Below are 19,175 nucleotides of genomic sequence, written 5' to 3' on the forward strand. Positions count from 1 at the left end.
AATATAAGCATTTGTGGCGGGGGGAGCAGAAACTATATTTTACTCAAGGGGGGCTCAGCATAAAAAGGCTTGAAGACCACTGCCTTAATGGAATAAAGTGACCTCCCACTTTCAAACAGAAAAGCAATTAACAGCACTTCTTTCACACTCAGGCCAGAAAACTCCTGCTACCGCGCCAGCCCTCTGATACACAAGGCTGCTGAAAAATCCGGAAAAGCAAGAAAATAGCTCCAAGCTCCACAACATCCAGCGAGAATGTACAGGTCCCATCAATACACACAAAAAACCAAAAAAAAACAACCATCACCATAAAAAGCATTCACGCCAGATCATCATAAACACTGATCGTAAAAGATATTTTCAAAATTACTGACAGGGATCACTAGCCCTAGCAAGCATTCAATAAAGTTTATAAGCAAACTAACTGCTGAGGTCAAGTGGTTGGAAAAAACAAACCGCATTGAAGGGGCAATAAAATCCCTCTGGGAACCTCATCATTCTATATAGAGAATGTGACATAAGTGTAACTAGAACATGCAGTAATCCTGAGTCCCTGAAACTTACATTTGTATATATTAAATCATGTAGCGATTTCCCCAAAGTGTTGAACAAACTAAACGTAGATGGAGTAGAGCACGAATCATGGGGGGAATTAGAACACTGTCCCCCCCGCGCATAATGTCTGACACAACAAACCCTACTGTGAACTGAAAAGGCAATGGAAAACAGGTGTAAACAAGCCCTCTATGTGTTCTTCAAAATAAATGGTGTAAAAACCTCTGCCTCACAGGTATAGCATCTGTAACTACCTGCAGTGAAGAAAATATATTCAAAAGCATTACAATACAAAATGACAGGCTTTTTATGGGGGGCAGCTTTACAGAACCTCTTTAGGGGTGCTTTGACCTTGAACTTAACAACAGAGTACCTGTCATGTACACTTTTCACATTACACAAATCTCAAACTGATGCACATACTGTAAACAATCTTCCCCAGCTTGAACGAGGTGGAACGGCGGGGGTGACGGATGGGAAGGGGGACAGGGAGTCGAGACTCTCCTTTAATGCAAATTCAGTTGCTGGACAACTAATGGATGCCACTCTTTTTTAGTTGGCTGGTGTTCAATGGCTTAAGTGAAAGCAATGATCAGGTTGCAAGCACTGTTAAGAGAAATAAATAGATGGGGGCATCTGTCCAGTGTTGGTTAGAGGAGCACTTTTCTCTCCCTTCTTAATGAGAGCTTGGATGGCCAATATGCAACCATTCTCTGTGCGCAGCATCACAACAGGAATCAATTAACGCATTGATCAGGGCATTTCAACCATCCCCAGCCTGAGACTACACCTGGCGGTGTGTGCAGCACACAAGGGCCCAAACAGTCTGCCACACATTTAAAAACTTAGCCAGCCTTCATGCCAGCCAAACAAAACTTTGCCACTTGGCACCCTGCTTCTGAATTAAGCAATATTAAAGATGCTGCGAAAGCCACACACGCTTCCCATGAGCCACACATCAACAATCCCCACAAAAGGGAAATCTATGCCAGCGGGCATCTGTGCACCGGCATGAAGCTGCCTGGGCAACTTATTGAAAATTACAACCACTGTGCCCTTTATTTACAATAGACACATTCTCACAGGGGCAATGCGACACTGCAATGTTCTTAAGCAGACGAGTGAGTCAGATCTTGAGTATCGCTGGGCCCGTGCAACTCTTTCCTTTACAGAAAAGCACTGGAATAATGACGCTCATACCCACTGAAGGTGCGGTCATGTGTACGAGTTGTATATGCACCGTACCGTACACATAGCAACGTTGCACACACAGGCACAGCATGCACGTGGATAATGGACCACTTTAAAAAGCAACCAGGGATTTTGAAAAGGTTTGTTTAGTACATTAATCTTCCGCCGTTCAAGCCCACACGTGCGCTGTCCCCTAGGGACCGGGGAGGGTCTAGTGCTCTTCCAAACTAGCAAGCAAAATATATGTTAACATAGAGCAGTGCCAGCAAGATAGCAATTCGCTTTTTTGCCTTTTAAAAAAAAATATTTTAAAAACATTTTCTTGATAACAAGATAGTCACTTTACAGAGGTGGTCTTCAAGCTTTTTTGCCCCTGAGCCCCCCTAAGAAAAAGGTACCTGGCTTGGGCCCCCCTATACACATGGACTCCAAAATGTTTATCGGTTGTGAACGGTTATCGCCCGCTGGTGAAGAATGGTGCCCCAAATGAAGGTGTGGGTGCCAAAGACCAAATTCTTTCAAAATCATTGCTTGAAATAACTCAAATTATATTAGAGGGCAAATATTTGTAACCATAGCATTCAGAAATGCGTTTGCTACAGTGGACTTGACTAAAGGTAGTGTTGGATATTTAGTTCCTACAGTAACGCTTGACATGTAACAATTTGTTTCTTAAGTACAACAACTTGATTACTATCAATGCAGTCACTTGCAAGTTGGACAGTGGTATGCTGGAGAACTAGTGTGAAGGGTGGGCCTGTCTTTCAGCAACGAGTCTATCACTATTGGGTTAAATATTTGCAATAGCCAACCACAGGTTTTCTTCCAGCTTTGACCGATAGTCTTTAGGGCTGCACGTGCTGAGAATTCAATCTCGCAAAGGTACGAGGTGCTGAAAGGTAACAGTACATTTGGATAAAGTATGAAACTCTGCATTTTGCCAAAATCCACCCAAAGACAATTTTTTGAATCGGCTCTCCAGTAGGCAGTCACTTTGGAGCTCCATTAGTTCCTCCTGGAGGTGTATTGGGAGGTGGGCCCCTACATCTGCTAGGAGAGGTTGACCCACTCAGTCATTGATGCTAAATATTGTCCCCTGGAAAGTACTTTGAGACTGGTTCTCAGATGGTTTCCTATTAGTTCAGCGACACATGAAAGATCATACTCCGTCTCCTCAAGAGCATCTGCTAATAATGGTAACGCATCAGAATCCTCCTCCAAAGCTCCAACTTCTTCTTGAATGCTGATATTTCAGCGTTCATAGCCAATGATGTGGATTCTTTTCTGTGCCTTGCAGGGAGAGGTTTAGAAAATGTAGCTTTTCAAAGAGGTTGCCATAGTAAGCTAACAGTACATGTCAGTGTGAATCCCACAGAGGCTCCTCTTTCGCCTGGTCTAAACCCAGGAGAAAGTGTCTCACTTTGTTCCCGAGTTCCTAAACGCGATTTAAAACATTTCCCGCTGGAGAACCACCTGACCTCCGTGTGAAACAATAAAGCATCATGTTCAGCTCCCATTTCTGCACATAATGTGGCAAACAGACGGGCTCTTGAGCAGTGCATCTTAATAAAATGTACAATCTTTATAACAGAAATCAGCACCCCTGAGAGTCCATTTCCCATATTGCGCACAGACAAAGCGTCCAGGAGAATCACGCAGTTATGTCCACAATATATGTGGAGCTACTGCCAACACTTTTACTTTTAACCCAGCTCTAGCACCACACATTGAATGAGCACCATCCATGCAAATACCAACACACGCCTCCAACTTTAGGGAGTGGGAATTTAGGAAGTAGTTAAAAATGTCAAAGACTACAGATGCAGTTCTGCCCTGAATTGGTTTACAAAATAGTTTTCCAATATTTCTTTTCAACGGCAGTACCTCACTAAAGCAATCAAATTTGCTTCTTTTGAAATGTCAGTGGCCTCATCCAACTGTAGGGCAAACAGTTTCAAGCGTGACATCAATTCTGTACTGATATCAGAGGACAGACCAGTGATGTGGTGGAAAATTGTGGTGTCAGACATAGGGATACTTTTGCAATTCTCTGCTGCAACATCACTAGGCATTACCCGTTGACAGCGAGAACTGTTGGCAGAATTACTTTCTCTGCATCTGTAAAGGGCTTTTTGTTTTTGCCCATAAACTGTGGTAAGAATCTTCCAAAACATGTGCAGGTACTGAGGCCACATTTTTAACAGCATCTTTTTGCTTTTGTATGCCTTGCAGCTGCCGTACAAACAAATCCCTGGTCATTTTTGCTAAATCAGCATGTTTTGTTTCCAAATGCCGCCTTAATTGTGTTGGCTTCAGGCTTGCTAATGTAGCGCCACAAACCACACACTGCAGCTTAACTTGTCCAGCAACTGCGATCCAAGTGAACCCAAAGTCCAAATAAGAAACATCATAATTCCGTATTTTTGCATTTCTTTTGTCTGTTTCCACTTTTCCTTCTGCTTTTCGTTTGAGATTCCTACCATTTTTGGGCACTAAGAAACAATCCAGTTCTATGTGGTATTTCTGCATTTTAAAGCCCGAACACAAAAAAGACTGATTTCATTCAGCCGTTTTTTAATTGGCTTTAAAATGCACAAATATCACATACTGCCCTTGATTTCATTCAGCCGTTTTTTAATTGGCTTTAAAATGCGGAAATATGACATACTGCCCCCCTCCTTCCCCACCTGCTCATTAACTCGTTAATCAGGAGTGGGGTTTTAATCTCCCGAACCCCCAATTTCCCCACCCACCACCCCATCAACACACGCATCCTACCCACATACACTCACAAACATACAGTCACACATATACAGTCAAAAACTCACCTCGGCCTCCTGCGACGACTCCGCTGGGGTTCACAGCACCTGTCAGCCCCTGCACGCACTCGTGTGTGGCAGGGGTTTGACAAGTATGATAGTTTGATTTAGAAAGACCGCTCTGTGCGGTCATGGAGCGGTGTCTCAATTGACCTTTTTCCCCCCTCATTACAGTGAAAATAATCTTTTCACTTAGTACCAACGATTCATCTTAAAAAGGAGCCTGAATTTGTGAAAAAATTGCAAACCCCCACTTTAATTCATGTCATGTTAGTTTTTTAAAAACCATTTCAGGTTTTCAAAAATGTTAAATGCTTCAAAAGATTTAAAATGGCAAAAACCACATGCAAAGATTTAAAACGAATCACGTGAAAAGACTGGGGAAAACATATTTTTTAAAAAGGCACCAAAAGAAACCATGTGAACAGCTTGGGTGGGGTGAACTAAGCAAAAATGGGTTCGAAATACTGGTTGGATAAAAAAAAAACACCACATTGATACAAGTCTCAGAAAACTCCCCGTTCACATTGTGAAGTTCTAACTTGAATTATTTTTCAAGTGTGGTCCTGGACTAGGCCTCAGATTGGCAGCAAAAACCACACCCGGATGCACATTGCACAGGGCCGATATAAAACTTCAGCACTTCTACTCAACCAATGGTACATAGGGAAAAGAAATCCTTACCTGCCTGCGTGACTGGGTCAAGTGCTTCACTGGATTTTTCTTGCTGGGACTCACCTCTCCCAACACGATTTTTCTTGCTGGGACGCCACCTCTCCCAACACGTTCGCCTTCGTGGGTCCAAAGCGGAGAGGGAAGCAGAGGGACCGGCAAAGGCCTGAAACACTTGCTTCCCGGCACCCCCTCCAACTGTGGTGTTGGGGGCTGAGCCAAGAATTGGCATCCCTTACCATGCAAGAAGACGCTGGTGGCACCAGCAGGAAGCAACAACGCAGCGTGGACGCGCAATCCAAATGCAGGAAAGCACACGTCCAGGCTGTGTTTATTTCCTGTTTTGTGGCCACGTCGCACTGACTGGGCATGTGCTTTGGGAGCCAGTGGCTCGCCATGCACAGTTAAGTGAGACAAAAAAAGTATTTTCTCTTTTCCCAGCGTCCTGGATCACACACCCCACAGACTGAAGACCTCTGCCTACAGTATGGCTATTTTAAGGCGAAATACTCAATTGTTATCTTTCTGGTAAGACTACATAGGAGTCTGCATTTTCACTGTATAATAGCAAAGTATACATGAACATGCAGGCACCTAGTCAGTAAGACAACGTGGGGAAATGAAGGAACTCTGTCCTATACAGACAGACAGCGGAAGAAATGCCCAGGGGGGGAATCAAGAAAGACATCTTGTGGTACAAACAGACTCTGGCCAGTACAGCTCAAAGCACTGCCTGGCAGCACTGAGCGGTAAAGTTAGGCACATCTCCCTGCAATGTTCAAATCAGAAACCCTCACCTCGTAAAGGCAGTAGAGTTACAGAAATCATGCCAAGGGAACTTCAGCCCTACGGCCGCTGCTCTTCATCCAGAGCCCCGGGCTGCCGCCGGACTCGTCCCCCGCTTCAGTGGCGGCACATATATCATCCCCAGCACAGGAGGGCTCAGCAGCCCCCGAGGCATCCAAGCTTGTGTGCGCTTGTGCAGCAGTGCAGAAAAACAAACAAGCACACGGCTGTGGTAAAAATGGGATCGACATGGGGCTTAATGTCCAACTGGGTGAGTTCATTGCTGCTTTAACAGTGAAAGCTGCATTGCGCGGATCAGGGGGAAGAAAGATGGCGTATAATCAGACTTGCTGCAGGCAGCCGAATTTGAAGAAAACATCTGCCCTGAAATTCCCACGGCGTGCACGGCACAGCCACAAATCACTTCTGTTTGGGGGCAGAGGGAGCCGGGATGGGGATAATACCAGCCAAGAAGACACACAAAGATCTGCTGTTGCTGCAACCAAAATCAAAATAGGAAAAATAACACACTGGCACCTAAATATACCTGGCGCTTCTAAGCTCTCACAAGAGGTATACATAACTCTCAACCTTTCATGGCCACTGGGTGGGTGAAAACAACTGATTTTGTATTTGGTGGGTGAAAGCCCATTGATTCCTATGGGCGTGGAGGGAGCTTGGCAGGTGAAAGAGCTGCCTAAGTCACCCCCAAAAGTGTGTGAGTTGAGAGGTATGGGTATAAGCGCCTCATAAACACAAAATAAACATCTGACGTTCCAGGCATGGAGTGCTCCTTCCTCTGTGATTCTCTTCCTAAGCGTGTATAAGACGTCCTACGTGAAACGTCACGACGACTTAACAGAAATATGTGAAATACATCATGACGCAGTAAAAGCATTTTAGAAAGTAGCAGCAAACTTTTAAACAAACACACAAAGCTATCGGGTCTCATAGGGACTTTAAATGTGTGATTGATAATGAAAGCAATAAAAGGCCTCCCTTTAGCCTTCTCTGCCACACATTGCAAAGGGGCAAATGAACAACCCCCTCCCCGGGGAATGCCAAATCGCCCCCCATGCAGGAGAAAAAAAGAACGGAACTGTTATGCTGGAAATTCATACCCAAATGCGTCTGTCTGCATAAAACACATATCCCCATCTGCTGCCCATACATATCCCCATCTGCCGCACATAAAAAATCCTCCAAGCCCCCCCCAGTGGGGAGGATAACTAACTATATTCACTGTACTGTTCACTAGTACAGTGGAAGTCCCATTGGGAAGGGAGGAACACGCTGTGCCCAGCCCCACTCTATAAAACACATCTCACCCAGGCAAATGGCCCATCTGCATGAGAAAACCCCCAAAAGAACGTAATAGCCTGTACTTTAAGTAAATCTCACCCCTGATGCGCATTACAAATCCCCAAAATACACTGAAATACCCCCTCCCCAATATTGCCTCACCCCTGTGATGCACATTACATATCCCCAAAATACACTGAAATAACGACAAAAACAATACTGAATCGCCTGTACTTTAAGTAAATCTCACCTCTGAAGCCCATTACAACCCCCTAAAATACACAGAAATACCCCCTACCCAATATTGCCGCTCTGCATTAAAGTGACAATCACCATGAAATAACTTTAAGACTTACCATAAACCAAATTCAAGCACCAAATAACAAGCAACTATACAAAATGTGCTTTGCAATGGAGGAATCTCTCCGGCTCGTGCAACGTCTTGCCTTCCCGCTCCTGCGAAAAAGATGACGAAGTGAACGTTGAAACCCACGTGATGCAAAGCAACCCACGTGATGAAGTGGAGGCGGAGCGTTGCTAGGGTCCGTTTCTCGGGTGGGAACTAGACACTACCCCTCGCTAAGCGCTCATGTCCTGATTCCAGGCAGCGTCAGGTGAGTGCATATGATCCAGCTCTTGTAGTGAATTTTATATGCATTTAGCATCCATTAACTTAGACGTCCTTGCCCCTTTGTTATATTGTTAAGAGGAGTCCTTTTGCAACCTCTGGAAATGCACGTTGAAGCTGTAATTCGTTGTATTGTATTTGTCACATGTTGAAATTAAATGTAAGTACGTGACTTTCTAAACATCTGGTTTTGAAATTAATTACACAGGGCAGCCTGTTGTTGTTGGCATCGTAGACACGGTAGCTGCTCCTAAGCTCATTTACGGTACGGTTCAGGCTCTGGAATGCTCGCAGACACAGTAACTGCAGCCCATACACAGACCCTGCTCTGGTGTAAGTGACTAAATACAGGGCAGTTTCTAGCCAACTTGGTGCCCAGGGCGAAACATCAGAATGCCCCCTCCACCCCCTTTTACTGGCACACATAATTCCCAAACTACACCTCTGTGTCATGCGACAAAACCCCTCCTCAATATGAATAAATAATTGCTGTATACATTAAGCTGGTTTGATTACATTGTAATTCAAGTACTTTACAGAAGAATTCCATAGCTCTCAACTCACCCGCTTTTGGCGGGTGTCACCCGCCCTGTAAAGGGCTGACTCACCCGCCAAGCCTCCTGCACGCCCATTCATTCTAATGGGCGTCTCACCCGCCAAAAACAAAATCCGGTGATTTCACCCGCCTTTGCAACACAAATGGTTGAGAGCTATGGAATTCTAATGTGAAAACACAGCTGTTGCTGCCCAGGTAAACGTTTTTTTTTCTGTCACCTGCTCTTAGGGACAGGACAGCCTTGCCTGAATGCAATTTCAAACTGTCTGTACTGGCGCACTGCAGTGTGATCAGCCTACCAGGGTCTGATGGCCCACTGACCACTAGCCCTGTGTTGCAGGTGTCCTGTTCGTACTACCTCACTTGTATTTCGCAAGGGGTAATACTAGACTAACCATATGAATTATTTTCTGATAGAAGGTTATCATTCCAAGATGGACAGTCTGGTACACTCTTATTGTACTCTTTCAAAATGCCTCTATGAGAGTGGGAAATGGGACAAATAGCACCAATGAGGATTCCTGTATGCTTTGGATTAAATCACAGAGCATTTCAGGACTATAACAGTGATCAGAGATCTCAATGTTTGATCAAAACAAGTGTGTGATAAAAGGATTGTATGTGTGAATCTCTAAATTCATAACCGATGCATGGCTTGATGCTCGCATTACGGTTCACAATACTCACCCTAACATTAAAATGTTGGTAGCCATGAACCAAACATGCTCATTTGGACAGCTTAAGTTTTTGGATGCGAGTATAAAATGGCTGCAACATCAGTACACTCAAATGGGGTACAGGGGCTCTTTTGCTTCTTGTTTCTGAAGAATTTTAGATGCTGGAAGGGTTGGGGTCAGCGTGAGCATCCCCAACCCCAATACAGAAACATCTTTAGGGAATTATATCTACAGATGGGACAGGATACCGCACAAGAGAGAACCAATAATCAATGCACAGAAAGGTGTAGGAATGGGCCTTTTGATCACTGTAACCAAAAGCAGGCCCACCAAGGTGCACCAAATGTAGGAATGGGCCTTTTGATTATCATAACCAAAAGCAGGCCCACCCTTAAAGAGTACGTACATGCTTTGTCCGTAAAGCACGTTCATTGTACAAATGACCGGGAGGGGTTAGATGACATCAAAGAGTGAAACTAACCGGTCTCACCGAACCACACAAAAAACACACATTATATACAATTTGCAACAGTTAAAACACTCCCAAAGGTTTTGTTATAGAGTCAACCCCCACACATGATTGGTTAACCCTATACAATGTAACCATATTCCCTTTAGTTCCCTCACTTCTTATTGTATACATTCATCTAAGCCCCATCCTCTTTAACTTACAATTGCATGTTTCATATTTACACTGCACTCCTCTCTGGGGCCTTTCCATTTTGGGTCATAGCCCCTTCTACTAGTTACACACTTTGGCCCAACATAGTCTGAAGCTTTACCCATGCCACATTAGGGACTGTGAGGGTGCTGGGGGCTTGCTTTTGACTGGGATGGCAAAGGATTCTCACCCACGGGGTGCATGCTATGTTTAGGCTTCTGGCTTCCACTTTGGCCCAACATAGCATAGTCTCAGGCTTTACCCTTGCCACAGTGGAAGGGGTCATACAGCATAAGTGCAACTAAGCAAAAGAGGAATGACAATCTGTATTGGTCTGCATATCATCCTACAAACGCTGTTGTTCTGAAGTAATCAGTAAGTCATCCCCAAATCATCAAGAACAAACATGTTTCATGGCAATGGTCTTGAAGTAATCAGCAGGTCATCCCAGAATCATCCCAAATCATCAGTGACAAACGTGTAATCTCTTGAAGTGATCAGCAAGTCATCCTTAAAGCATCAGGAACAAAGAGTTTTATAAAATAAGGATGATGTTAGCATATTCCTTAAGTCATCCTAAGGTCATCCCCAAATCACCCACCATTCTGAGATATTTGCTGATGACTTTAACAGCGTGATGACGTCTGATGTGGGAATGACTTGTAGTGTAGTTCGATGATCATTAGATGACCCCAGGATGGTCTCTAAAGTCATCCTTTTAGACCAGGGAAGACGATGGGTGGGGTTATCTATATGTCCAGAATAGGCTCTTGGAAATCGAAGCATATTGTGATGTCAGGAGTAGTTAGGGAAAAGTGAAAACAAAGGGCATCTGGGGCAAGTGGTAGAGGGGACAGGTGCACCTGGGGCAAAATTAGGAGCATGGGCACTTGAGGCGCAGGGGAGTGAACAGCACATCTGGACAGTTGGGGCTGGAAAAAGACCAGAGGAGAGAGGAGTAACTAGAACAAGTGGAGGGACAGGGATATGTGGTGCTAGTGAATCGAATGGTCTCTAGGGCGGGTAGAGGGAAATGGGTTTCTGGGTCAAGCTCTGTTACAACCGTTATGGGGTTGGGAGGGGTGGGCTGGTGGCATGTTCCTCGTCCATTGAAGGGACATGGATATCTGAGGTGAGTAGAGAGCCATGTTTTTGGGGCAAAAACCGTTTTTGCCATTATCTGGCATGTTGATGTAAAGTCTACTTCAAATATGATACCACAGCATGATTTATGTGTCACTCTAGGAGGAATAAGTCTCTCCATTGCTCAGGAGTGACAGGAAGAAGACCATATACCTGTGCTTGGCTTTCGCTTCGCCAGCAATTGCTTGTTTTGAGTTGTAGTGTCTGAGGTTATTTTAAGGTACAAGCTAATCCCGGGAGTGGAGTAGGTTGTAATCTCATGACAGGGAGTCATCTGGCAACCCGGCCCTTGCTGGCCAGAGCTATTCAAACTATTTACAACTTTGTAGTAGATGGCGGGGTATGCAGGGGAAAGCAATGCCATTTCCGGTGACTACAGCGGTGTGGCAGGGGTGCGTTGTTGTGCCCCTCTTTTTCTCGCCGATCATTAATGATATTGACATAAGTATACCTAAACTGGGTTGGATGCACAATTTCTGCACAGATAGTGTAGGTATCCTCCACTTTACAGGTGATGGATGTTCTTCTTTAAAAAAACACTGCAAAATCTGCAGCGTCAAATTATTTGTCTGATAAGATATGCATCCAGAAAAGAATATTGCTCAACCTTGATAAAACAAAATGTATGCCGTGTAAATAGAGGCTTCAACTTGCCCCTTTTATTTACATGGTAAAAGGGTGGGAAAATGTACAGCTTTGAATTGGAAGGATCCAATGATAAAGTGACCCTCGCTGATGCTCACTAGAAGAGGGGCATGAGGAGGAGGGGCAATAGAGAGATTCTCTAAGTGCCTTGGTGGCAGAGCAGTTCAATCAGCTCTGGAGCTCTGTGGGGCCCATACTGCTTTCACAGCCCACTTATGGGATATGCGATCCAGATTTGAAATGCCAGTGATGTGGTCCTTATGTGCACAGGGAACATCGATCTTGAAGAAATTGCTTGGACTCGTTGGTAACCCTTATCTCCACGTATATTTTGAGTTGGGAATCCAGTATCCGGGTTAATTTTGAAATCATTCTATGTTGTATTAAAACTGTGAACTCCCATTGACTCTGGAATTATAAAGCAGCATTACTTGAGTTATTATATCGGAGGGACCTAATCCTGAATGGAAATAAATATGTTACCATAATTTCAAATCGACATTTGAGTATGACCATACTTTGATTTTGCTGAACCCCCAGCTGTGTTAGGTTGCTGTGTACCAAAATATGCTTAAGTATTCTGCAATTGGCAACCTTTACGTCATTATGACCCCGGGCTGTATCATCTATGCCAAAGCTGCATCATAGTTCAGGAGGATGCTGCTCATTGTTTTTTTTCTTGCCTGTTCTCTGTATAACCAGCCTAGGAATTATTGTCTAATGCCAGTATTTAGCCATCTCCTGCTTCATCTGTAAAGCAAGCACTTTTTACAGAACACATGTTATCTTTGGTGTATCTAAATACTCAAACTGGGCGTGGGAGATGCGGTGGACGAGGTTGCAGAGCAGGGGTACTTAGTAATAGTATATGATTATTATACTTATTTATATATTGGTATTTCTACTGGCTGATTCGACTTCTTGTCTGATTTCGTGTGTGACAGTCTGGAATAATTGGCAGAGGTGGAGTGATTTTTTCTTATTGGAAAATTGCGGATTATTCCTTTTATGTGTGAGGTTTTTAAGTTTGTATGAACTGTTTTCTAGATTCGTTGTAACAAGTTTTTTGATAGTGCTATTCTATTTTACCTAATATATGGATTGTACAGATGGACACAGCATGATTTAATATTGATCTTTTTCATTATATGGGGCAGTTTGGAACGTGCAGTAAGGTAGTAGGCCCCATTTGGGTTTCTCTGTCCTAAAATTAAGCCTATGGTTTAGATGGGTAAGAGCTGAGACCCAAGGGGCTACAGGTTCTAGCAACACTGTGCCTGACTATCTAACTTCCTGCATTCTTTATGTAAGCTAATAATGTTACTGTTCCTTCTTGCTATTATTAGTTATGTGATCATTGTTAAAATTACTTCAAATATTAGCAACTGTTATGTCAATTTCCATAAGTATATAAGTGTACGCATTTACCTTGAGTAATCTTGCATGCAAGTGCATCTGATCACCATTCTGCAATCCCCAACAGGCCCACAACATAAGCAGATCTCTGTTATCAGCAGAATTTGCATTGGAGAATTAGAATAGTATTCCGAATGCTGACAGGATTTTTACAGTTTACAATGCAGTCACCTCTCTGAGAATAGGAGGTAAAGTCACTCACCAGAACCGCTAGTTAGTATGATATATATTCCAAATGAATGAGAGCTTATCTGAGACATTGCACTGCCGCGAGAATAGATTTAAATGAGTGATATCGTGCATAATATAGCCTTCTAGCCGGAGGGGGGATGTCATTATCGGTAGATAATGGTCTGCCTTCACCTTGGGCTATAAGTTGGAGAAGGGTCATTATACAAAGCGATGAAGACTCCTCCCAAGAGCTAGAAGTCTATTGGGACATAGTGCCAGTAACAACATATGTTTTGGTGGAGAAGTACTCTAATAGCGAGTAAAGTAAATTGGGAAATTGAGTTAGTAAATGAAATGTGGTTTATGTTGTGGTATTAAAATAACAAGGTTGTCTTCTAAATTGAGCATTTTCATTGTAAACTTAGTGTAATTCGAGTGGGTTTGACATGTGCATGCTTTGGGCGTCACATAAAACTAAACGGTTTCTCTATAAGAAAGTGAAAGCATTTTGTTATTTTTTTGCTTTCTCTTTGGTGAGGTAAATTGTATGTTGTGGCAAAAATAAAGTCTTCCAGTGCAGGAAGAGTCTTGATGAAAGAAATATTGACCCTAAAGTGCATTGTTGTTTCCCTGCTTTTGAAGTAAGAATAGTTAATGCCAGTAGTTGTTGACTGCACTCCGAACAAACATTGTGATTGGCTGAGTTGAGGTCAATAACAATTTTCAAATGATTTTTAAAAAATCATTGAAATAATAATCAGTAGCACCTTGGTGAGTAGTAATAGACTACATGTAAATTAGCCCCTAAGTGAGCACTCAAAACCTGGCATTGTTCTTCTGAGGCTATATCCTGTCTGGAAGTAAACACTGGGACACATTGTATCCCTACACTATCAAGTAGGCCACATAACTGAGAATGAAATTGCCTTATAGGTATAAATCTCGTGTGTCTTCAGTTCGATGATGCAATGTGCTCCTGTGCTTGCTTTCAGATGAAATGTAGCGTCTGCAGGACAATGTCAGGCTTCCAGTAATCTATCTGTGTGACTTTGTAACCGTTGCTGAATTTTAAAGTGCGTGCCCGCGGGAGTTAAATTGATTGCTCATTTGGGGGATAATTTAAAATAGTCCAGTATGGTGAGTTAGAATGTGCTGAGTCATTCCTCTATTAATAACCTTTTCCAAATTGTAAAATTCAGGGGTGGACAGCTGTTTACAAACGTGTACATCCATTCCACGTTCATTGATGGGCCACCCTGGCGAATGAAATAGCTGCTTGCCCTCGAGACCTAGACACCCAAGTCATGGAGCCGGGGGTGTGTTAGACACCCATCAATAACCAATTCCAAGTGGATGCTTTACACAATTTGCCACGAAGTGCTATTATGAGATTCCTTTATTTCAATCCGAGGTAGTGACTCTGGTGGTGTGATGTCCTTTGGGCTGAGCGTGTACCACAGAGTCGTAGGAGGCTGTTCATGGCGCCCTGCGGTCCCAGAGGGACAACACAGGCTGAAGGAAGTGCTGAGCTTCCGTTTGTTGCTCAGCAGTTCTGAGGGTGTCTCAGATCTCCGCTTATGCAATATAGGTTGCGAGTAGCCTATCCAGTGCTGAAGCGTTTTCTTATGCTACTGATAAGTATTTCCCATTGACTCTGTGAACTACTCGCACCTGACCTGGGGCTAGTGGAATTGAGAACCTGTTGCATAGGGCCACCTCCTGGAAGGTTCTTCTCGCTGGCGGGTTTGCCGTGTTCGTCCATTTCCCGTGGCCAGCCTATGTTTAGACAGCCACGGCATATAACGACCATTGGAGTCTGGAGTGCAGCTATAGCCCAGTCCCCATTTTTTGCCTGCTCTCAGTGCAGAAGACGTGCCTCTCATTGTTTTACCTTTTTTTCCTGAAATACTCCCCTGTAGTTGACTGTAATTGGAGCACTTCCCCCTTGTTCCACGTTTCGATGTTATTGTAAGGTAATGCTAATCATTAACCAAATGCAAAAGGCCCTTTGAACGCAAAATGACCTCTCAGTTTAATTACAATTTGCAGGGCTGCTGCCGCTTTCATGTAATGACCCAGCTCCTTACAAGTCCCACCCAAAAGTAGGTAGTTAAGATAAAAGTTCAAATTAACATTCAACCTGAACTCCATTTTTTTTCGGACCTGCAAGCAGTACAACTATCATGTTATGCATTCATGAGTTATTGCGATGAGAGGCACGTGGTTTTCATAGGACAGCTCATAAAATCTGAGGCCATTTTACGGTAGTATTTTGTCATTAATGACAAAGCCAAGATGGCTGGGTTGCTACCGATTATTGTGCGTTACAAGGCATCTTGACACAGTGGTGTTATTGCCCGGCACATCCTACGGTTAGAGTGACTTGATAAGCCAGGGAAGCTACATTTCTCTGTCTGCCTTGGTTCATGGCTGGCGTGAATAGGGTACAGCGAGCCTTTTGCGATTGAGGTGAGCTGTGTTCCAGTTCTGTGTTGCGATTGAGGTGAGCTGTGTTCCAGTTCTGTGCGTGTCGTGTATTCTGTGAGACCAAAGGAACTGAGCTTCTCATGTCTTTGCTGGTTGTGCTCTTCTCTGGGCCTGACAGAGCTTTGGGCCTGACCGAGCTGTGGTCTCCAGCTAAGTGGTTTTTGGCTGGTATCTGTGGTTGGTGGTGAATTGTGGCCTTTAAGCACAAGTGTTTTCTTTTTTCTTGGTTGACATATCCCTGGGTGAGTGCCGTTTTTTTTGGCTCTCTGGAATTTCCTTGCCTGGCATTGCACCATGGGGGAGTGTGGCCTCTTTGCTGGTGCAGCATTCTTCTGTCTGTGCTGGTTGACGTTACTTGTAGTTTACTGTGATTCTGTATCTCGTTTTGGTGACTGTGGGTTCCCTTCCCACCCCTTTGCAGTGTGTGCTGGTGCCTGGTTCTTGTCTGGTATTGCTATTGGTGAAGAGTGGGTCATCTTTGTGGCTCAGGTCCTGTGTTGCATGGTCTGCAAGCCCTTGGCTGGAATCTCGCTGGTGAAGTGCAGCCTTTGGGTGTTGGACAACTGGCTCCCAGTCTGTGGCAGTTCTTGAGTAGTGTCTTCAAGGAGGAATGCTGTCTGTCTGTGTAGGCGATGGATGGGCAGTGATTTCCCCATGCGCACAGGTTTTTTTGTAGGCACCACTAGTGATCATGGATAGTCCCAGAGTTGGAGCAGGCAGCTGTTAGCCTCAGCCTTGATTTCAATCATGTTATCTTTGAGTGAAGCGCACTGTCTGGTTCGCTACCAGCCTTTTCCAGTGTGTTGCATGGCCACTGGGCCAAAGAGAGCTGCTTTTCCTGGTGTGCACCAATCCTTCGCTTGCATCCACCCATCCCACCCCTGTGTGAAGCGTTGCCTGGGGGACTTGCATTCCCTGGTAATAGACTGCTGGATCCATATGCAGGCAACCTTGCCTTTGTTGTGTGGATGTGTGTCTGATAGACCCCCTCCCCCGCCATAATTATTACACCACAACATTCGGTCAGGTGTTGGCAATAAAAAGGCTGTAGGTTTTTATTGTTACAGATATGGTTATGGCAACATAAACAATATTTGAATATCAGTAATCATATATTACTTTTGGGCACCGGGTCCTGAGGTTACCCCCTCAGACCGTGTCGCCTTCTTTGTCCCACAACTTGTTGTGGTCACCGTAGGGTGTTATGATTTTCCTTCCGTTGCTCTTCTCCCTTTTTCTAGGGTGGGAGGGTTTGCGTAAAAGAAAAGGAGAGAGACGCTGAGTACACAGCAAACTCTCTAGTTGTTTGGGTCCCCGTGCATGGTCCACAAACAAGCTGTATATTTCTGAGCCGAAGTGCTCCTTAAATAGGACCCTGGGCTGCCCCTGGGTCTTTGTAGTGTATTTGTGGGGGCTGTGAAGCCAGCCCCCAGGCCAGCTTGCTACCGACTGTCTGAGCCCTGGCTGACCTTGCTTCCCCAAGGTGCTTAGCACCCATTTGTTATTGTGGAAGGGTGAGGTGTACTTTCACACCTCAGCCTTCCTGCACTTAGCAGGGTGGAGACTGCATGTCTCCTTGCTGGTGGATGAGCGAGGGGAGCTGTGCCCCTGGGGGATGGTGCTGCCCCTCTCTGGGGCCTGCTGCCATGGGGCAGCAGTTACCTGACCTCGCTTGGGGCGGCACTGCAGCATTGCCCAACAATAGTTGTTGTCTCATCACGGATTGATGGACAAGGTCAACGGGCTTTATGGACAAGACTGCCAAGAGGTCAGGCGTGCAAGTCTAAGAAATATGGCAGCTGCACCCGCTCTTCCTTCGTGCACCCACCTTGGACGTCTAACGCAAGTGCTTCTGCTGGTTTCACTATACCCTGTACCTGCTGAAAGGTTCTGAGAAGTGCCTGCACTGTCCACTTAAACACGGTGCGGCGCTGCTAGGAAGTTATGTTACTGTCTCGTACTAGCCCCAATTCGAAGTTCTGGAATTGGCTCATTTAAAGGTATAGTCGTCAAGCTGCGAAGTGCTGTACAGTCCAAGTTTCTAGCAACCCTTCTGAGAAGTGCCGGGACTGCCCTGTCATGTCGGATTTCTAACCCACCAGCAGGGATGGTTTTGCGGGGTGTTGCACGAGTGCCTGCGCAGGGCACAGCCTGTTGACCCCAAGCCTGATAGCGGCGGGAAGGCAGCCCGGCCAGCGGCGGTAAGCCTTGCCTCCTCTGGCAGAGGTGGGTGAGGATGCTGTGCCAGGACAGCACTGCGGATTTTCTCGGCTCCGACTCTGCGTTTCCGCCCCTCCTGCTGGCTGGAGCACAGGCAGAGAGAACTTCACCCAGAGGCAGCAGGCACCGTCGCGGATCGGTAAAGTCATTGGCCATCTTTACACACGCCCGGTCTCGGTAAGGTTGCTGATCGGTAATTATTGATAGTAATCGGGTCCTGCAAGGATGTAAATCAGTCATTGATCACTGTTACAGCCATCGATCTCTTTATTGAGTTCCTGATCGATATTTGTTGCTCTCGTTCGAGCCTTTGATAAACCTACGGTTTTCGGTAGTAATTGGTCAGTGTTAGTTCGAGTCTCCAGGGTAATCGAATTGTTCAATCGTGGCCACTGGTAGCGTAATTGAAAGGGTCGTCCATCTCTGTGTGACAGTGGCCTCTCGAGTGCATCTTACCAGTAAGAGGCGTGGTTGTGCGGAGTGTGGATGATGTAGACTTTTACCGACCGACCGCATCGAGGTTTTGGCCGGTCAGGGGAGACGTTTTTTATTCATCCTATGCGGGAGCTTTAAGAACCATTTCTCTTTGCCTTCTCTGTTTTGGTTTCTGGCTGTGCCTGCCGCATAGCTCCTGGGACTAGCCACAGGTTGGGTCTCCGACAGGACCCACTCAGCCTCCCCTCTTGCAGGTCGAACCATGGAGTGCCACTGGGGCCAGATAATAATACAAGGACCTCTTCTAAACAGGACCTTGAGGTTGCAAACTTGCACGAACATTGTCTGTAAATAGTACGCTATCTTGTTTATAGACACAACAGAGAGGTTTCTTTTTTTTAAATGTAGTTTTAACCGCATTGTGTGCAAGGCGGTAGTCAAAGGAAAAGTTGGCACCCCGTTCCCTGTGGTTGCATTGTGGACGGAGATGTCCATGATGCCGCTCGTGATTAGACCATTCGTACGGTTTTGGAAGCGTTTCCTTAGTTCGGTGATGGTAAGGAGCAATCAGTGTACTGGATCTCCCTGCGTGTGGATTTGGTGTTGGTAAAAGTGGCAGAATGTGTGTTTAAAAAAAATGTTTATTATGCATTTGGTTAAAATATTACAACCATAAGCACAAATACAATACAAATAAGTAGCACATTATGATTATGATACAATGTAAACCATTCTCGTAACAATACACTCAATACATGTTAAAAGAAAGAAAGTACAAATAAAAAGGAACCTATTATCCTAGTTCCTTATT

General features: G+C 44.8%; 1 protein-coding gene across 1 annotated transcript in view; it reads left to right on the forward strand.

Moving 5' to 3' along the window:
- Positions 1 to 7,851: 7,851 nt before the first annotated feature.
- EPB41 (erythrocyte membrane protein band 4.1) overlaps positions 7,852 to 19,175 on the forward strand; it is a 2,030,480-nt gene continuing 2,019,156 nt past the window's right edge. Inside the window, exon 1 of the mRNA XM_069622988.1 lies at positions 7,852 to 7,939. The gene's annotated coding sequence lies outside the window, so the exon portion shown is untranslated. The remainder of the gene's footprint in view (positions 7,940 to 19,175) is intronic.

The sequence above is a fragment of the Ambystoma mexicanum genome, chromosome 11 (genome assembly GCF_040938575.1).
Source record: "Ambystoma mexicanum isolate Mex_15411 chromosome 11, UKY_AmexF1_1, whole genome shotgun sequence".
Taxonomy (NCBI): Eukaryota; Metazoa; Chordata; class Amphibia; order Caudata; family Ambystomatidae; genus Ambystoma; species Ambystoma mexicanum.